The sequence below is a fragment of the Pygoscelis adeliae genome, unplaced genomic scaffold (genome assembly GCF_000699105.1).
Source record: "Pygoscelis adeliae isolate BGI_AS28 unplaced genomic scaffold, ASM69910v1 Scaffold38, whole genome shotgun sequence".
NCBI classification, from domain to species: domain Eukaryota; kingdom Metazoa; phylum Chordata; class Aves; order Sphenisciformes; family Spheniscidae; genus Pygoscelis; species Pygoscelis adeliae.
The window spans coordinates 622177-627932 of NW_008825614.1; the positions used below are offsets into that span (position 1 = coordinate 622177).

Here is a 5756-nt window from a genome sequence, read left to right on the forward strand (position 1 = left end):
CCGCGCAGCACGCCGGCAGCTCGCCTTTCGGAAACTTTGTGTGCCTCCCGGCGTGAAAGGAAGCCAAGGCGGTATGTAAAGAGCGCGGCTCGGGGAGCCGGTGGAGAGCGCAAGCTGCGGGATGGCTATCTTGTTTGTTTGCCCGTTATCTAGGCTGCTGGCGGTAGGTTTATTATGTGTGTGTTTGGGTTTTGAATCAATATTTATTTACAGGACTCGGGTATTAATCACTCATGTCTTAGAAAGCTCATTAGTGGTGACTTGTTTCCATGACGACAGGACCCCTCTGAGTCTTCGGGGTTATCTATTTGCCCGATTTCATTTTTTTTCTTTTCATGAAGCGTATTCGTACTAGTATCGTGTTTTGTCACCGAGGAGAAAAACAAGCAGATAAGACGTGAGTGATCCTGTGGCCCCTATTCAGCGTTCCTCTAACGCTCAGTTATTTCCCCGGCCTTAGTTAATGATATATGGATGGGACTAAGCAAGTGTGTGAGTTATACAAGATTTCTTAGTACTTGTTTTATTGCCTTATCTCCTTTAGCTATAAAGCTCAGGCTAAGGTATGGTTTCACTCGTCTTTTGTTCAAAGTACTCCTTAGACGTGTTAGTACTGAAAAGTGCGATGCTTGTTATCTCTTTGTGTTCAATTTAGTAGCACGGAACCCTCTGAAGAGGCATTGTATTGCAGTCGCTGTAGTTTTATTGCTACAGCAGAGCTGGGAATCGGGAGTGACTTGTGTAACTTTGTCACCTTCTTCTGGTGTGACCTTGACGGGTCTCTTCTTTGTATCCCACCGTGTCTCAACAAAAGGAAATGTTGCCCACTTGTACCTGTGAAGTGCTCTGAGCTAATCAAGCAAATCACTTCTTCTAAGATGGAGTACTGTTAACAGAAAACAATGTATTCAGTTTTATGAGGAGTAAACATATTTTATACATCCCTTTTCCCTAATGATAGAGGTGAAAAATCCCCCTTTTTAACGTCGGTCTTTATTTAACATAGCACAGTCGTGTTAGCTCTTCAAATGATGTGTACTGTTATCATCCAGTGGAAATCAGTGATTCTAATCCCATTTATGCTAACTACCAGTCACTGCTTTCCCGGGTTAACTTCATCAGAGTTAACTTCATCAGAGTAAAAAGGAGAGTCTTTAGCAGTCTTAAATTTGTAGGAATATCTACTATGACAGAGTATACATCCAGCAAGAAGATACAATAGTAAAGAAAGAAAAGACTGTAAAATTGAATGACAGTCTTGATCACTTGCCTTAGCACCGCAATCTGAGAGGGACTTAAATGCTTTTTTTGGGAAAGGGAGAGAGCAAGCAAGCGTGCACTTTTAGCTCAACTATATGTCAAGTTAAACATCTGAAACTGTTCTACCCATTTTCATCGTTTTCCAAGAAACATTTTCATACGTAGTGTTCTGTTGAGAAGCGTTGGGAGTGTGTAAGAGATGTTTTCGAATATACAATTCTAAACCAAAATACTGCCTGAGAGATGTTCACTTGTGACCATTTTAGATGACGGGAGTAGTAAATTATAATAGTAGAGGAACTTCAGTAAGAAGCCTATATTTTTTTTCTTTCTTGAAATGCTCCTTTTAGGTGAATAAACTATATCTATTATAAAATAAGTATCTCTTTCATACTGTGAGGAAGTCTATCCCCAGCTCAGCTCAGTTCAGCGAAATGCTAAAACATATGCCTCATTCCAAATGTGTTAGTGTTCTCTAATATCAGTAGGCAAATCGCGCTTCAAGCTTTTACTTAAATATTCCAAAGAATCAAGGCCTGTGACGTTGACCTTCGTATTCTGGGGTTTTTTTAGCAGCTTAGTAGTGAGACATCTGTCTGAAAATATTTCTTGGGAATTGAGGACCGTCTGACCATTACCAGCCCTTAGTTACCAGTGAAGTAATTTTATGACAGTCCCATGAAGAGAAAGAAAGAAAAAGAAATGACATTTTAGTCAGCATCTCATCTCCTTTGGATGTCGTTGACTTACATTTCCATACTGAACTGTTAAATTTTTACTACTTAGTGCTGCACAGTCAATACAGGTAGAGAGAAAGTGATCTAGGTCTTACTCTGTGCTTTACGTCCTCTGCAAAGCTCAGTCTTTTTTTACTGGGGATAGTAAGAACAACAGATATTCCAGTTCAATTCTAGAACTCTAGTGGCCATGAGAGGAAAAAAAAATAATTCTTCATTTTGTTTTTTAAGACTGATAACAGGGCAGCAAGAAAGATAATTCATAAAAAGCCTGTATTACTTTCATAGTTATTTTTCAGAACAATAATCACTTAAGATTGTAAGAAGACATCTCAGTATATGATCTGTCGCTGATAAAGGTGTTTTGTTTGAGGGAGTGGGAAAAAAGTACATAGATGTGAAAGCTAAATCCATAGGTATGGATGATGATACTGGTTTATATTGTATATTACTCAGTGTTGTACCAAAGTAACTTGGATATAATGTACACTGGTTTTCATAAAGAAAAATGCTTCTATCGGTGTTCATACTGAAGCCACATATTGCTCAAGCTGCGTATTGCTTAAAGTTTGCTGGCATGTGGAAATAAACTTAGTATTGTTTGTTTCTGTGGTGTTGGAAGTCCCTCAACTGGTTTGGTGAATAACGTACTGGACCAGTATTTAGTGGAGGTGGCTGAGCTACTTTCTCTGTAACTGATCTACTCTGGACAAGTCACTTTACCCCTCTATTTCATCTTTTCCCTAGTCATCCTCCCCCTATTTATCATTCAGTCTTGCTTATTTGGAGTGTAGGATTTTCAGTGTAGTCTTGTATGGGCATATATTGTGCCCAGACAGATCTCTGTTGGAGTAGCAAAGTGTTACTGCAGTGCAGTAACAAAAAATGATAGCAAACGCTTTTCCTGTATCGGTCACCGTGGTCTTTGCGTGATCACTAGTTACTGTCTGAGAGGCAGTAAGATTGTTGCAGATCAGTGTGAAGATGTAATGGAGGAATTGCTTCTAGTGCTAGTTCCTTAAAATTCCTTTTGCTAAATGTATTTGAAGAAAACAGTGTTCAGAGAAAAAGGTCACAGATCTATCCTGCAAGGACTAGAGAGTAAATAATGGCTCATTGCTGCTTTTCCTGAACACCTATGTTTGCTGTCAGTTTGAACGTACTAGTTTTCTGGATGTAAAAATAAGGCAATAATGAATTTAAAATCTGCATATTAGTGGCAAGGGGCTCATCAAGGGCAGAAATCAGCACTAAAGATCCAAAGTGGAATCTTGATTTCTGCCCCACCCCCCGTGTTTTTAGGAGGCAGAAAGGCAGATGAGTTTCCAAGTATAATTTTTGAGCTTATAAAACGCACAGCTTCACTTAATAGGAGTGAGTAATGACATTAGGAAGGTATAAGAGCTGTTTCTGTATTATTCCAGTTGGAAGCTTAATTATGTTCTTCATAAACTACTATGAAATGTTTACACTTCAAAATATGACATACTTGGTTCAGCTATGTTTTTTTGTTTGGTCTTACTTTTCAGCATCACTATGCTAATTGATACTGATGCTTTCTGATAAACTAGGCTTTTAGATTGAGGCAGGGTTATTTCCTATGAAAGGTTTACAGATGAAGAACTGACTTTTAAAGTGATCTCTCTTCTTTTATATATGCTAGGTTTACTTCTGTCTTTCATCAGAATTTAGCTGGCAAAATTAAGATAAAACAAAGAATGTATTTTCACATACCAGTGGAAGGTAAAGTAAAACTCTTCTGTTTAGTAATTTTATTCTTCTTAAAGATGAGATCTCTTAAATATGAAGATGTAGAAAAGGTCCTTTCCGACCTTTCATTTACTTGCCATATTTTTAATGAACTGTGTACAATGATTTCAAAATGACTGAGACATTTAAGGCCCGAATTTGAAACAACCCCAAAAAATCTGTTTTTTTAAAAATGTATTCTGGACAGAAACCTCCCCTAAGTCTTCAAAATGCCTAATGTTGCACACCTGCAAGTTGACATGCACAAACTCCGTAGTCACTTTGGAAGTTTTGGACCTGGGTGTGTTTTTCTACTTACAAAATAGGTGAAAAGAGACATCAGCTCAAATTACTTCAAAATTCAAGTTACTTCTAAATCTTTTTATTGTTCAAACCAGTAACGGAGTTCAGTAGTTGTAGAGCTCTGTCAGTGATCGATTTGTACATCACTGCAATATAGACTACTGGAAGTCTGAAGAGCAAAGTAAATCTTTCCTCTCACAGAGTCCCACTGAACATGGTGGGGTCTCCTGCATGAAGGAATAGAATGCATGAAAGTTTTTACAAGGATTTAAAAATTCAGGACGAAATATGGCACTCAGTAAAGACAGGCATTACAAAAGAGTTATCCAGATACTGGTGAATTGGGTAGTAATAGTTAGTGGTGTTAATAGTCACCAGAAGCCCAGTAAGAGCAGAAGCCAAATCACAGATGTTAGAGTAGATCAAATCTGAGAGCGAGCAGACCAGACTGCCTTACTGCTTCAGAAACACCAAACAAAAGGATTAGTTTCAAAGGCAGTGAAAACAAAGACAGAGCTCTTTGCTGGCCTCTATAGATTCTTCAGTATGAAGTCTTCATTATTTCTGTGCCTTTGCCTCGATTGTAAGAGTTCATCCACTAGTGATGGGAAATATCAGTGGTGTAATTCTGATTCAAAGACGCTGAGTAGTGTCTAGAGATAGAGGCAAAAAACACGTGGCAAACAGTTTGTCTTTGCCATATCGTGTCTTTGCTCTGGCATCTGGATAATATCCAGTAGACTTCAGAAGCCTTTGCTCTCGGAAGAATCCTTGAAAAGCTAAGAACAGCATAGTGCAGCCTTTGGAACAGTTCAGATTTAAAGCACCGGAGGAAAAAATGATTTTTTTATTTCCTTTTCTTTCTGATAACTGGAAAAATGTAGGCAAATTTATCTGCTAGCGGTTCGTAGGACAGAGGATAGATTTCTGCTTTGATTGGTACCCCAGATGTGCATATACTGCTCGCCAAAATGTAAAGGAACACCCCACCCCCAAGAAATCAATGCAGGGCAGGAAAAACAGATAGCATCTTCCCCACTTACAGCTCAGTACCCTCTGTCAATATATAATGCCTCCAGAGAGGAGCCACTGAATACTTATGTGAGTTGAGGTGGCATCTCAACCATTAGATGCTGCTTCTGAACTGCCTTTTCTCTTCAGCTGGCATAATACAGCATTGCTTTTATGGTAGGACTGGTTTGCCTAGGCTGTTTCACTTGCAGGAGATATGCTCTGAGCACAGCAGTTGACAGGTCTGCCTGGCTGCCTGTGCAGGGTGGAAGCCAAGGTGCAGATTTGTGATGTTCTCTAGGGATAAGGCAGGGAGAGACCTCGCCTCTGCATGTGCAGCGGTCCCAGCAACAGCCTGCGTGCTTCTCCTTCTGAGTCTCTTGATTTGTAGGCCGACCTTTTCACACTAGTGAAGCTTAGCAGGCCCACCCAATTTTGTCACTTTATGCCGGGATGTCTGATCTTGCAGACAGGGATTCTGTTCCTGCTCTATTTGGAGTCAAGGGCAGAATTCTCACTGATTTCCATAGGAACAAGATGTGTTCCTAAACATACTTCAGTAGCTAGAAAGAAACTTCCTAATAAAGAACCAGACTGTAACATTACACAAAACATCAAGCATTGTTCTAGACTTCAAAGCTCCTAACAGTAACGTGCTTGCAGACCAAGCACTACAAACAACAAATCTCAGGGCAT

General features: G+C 39.5%; 1 protein-coding gene across 1 annotated transcript in view; it reads left to right on the forward strand.

Moving 5' to 3' along the window:
- KIAA1644 (KIAA1644 ortholog) overlaps positions 1 to 5756 on the forward strand; it is a 107089-nt gene that overhangs the window by 46262 nt on the left and 55071 nt on the right. The window lies entirely within an intron of this gene.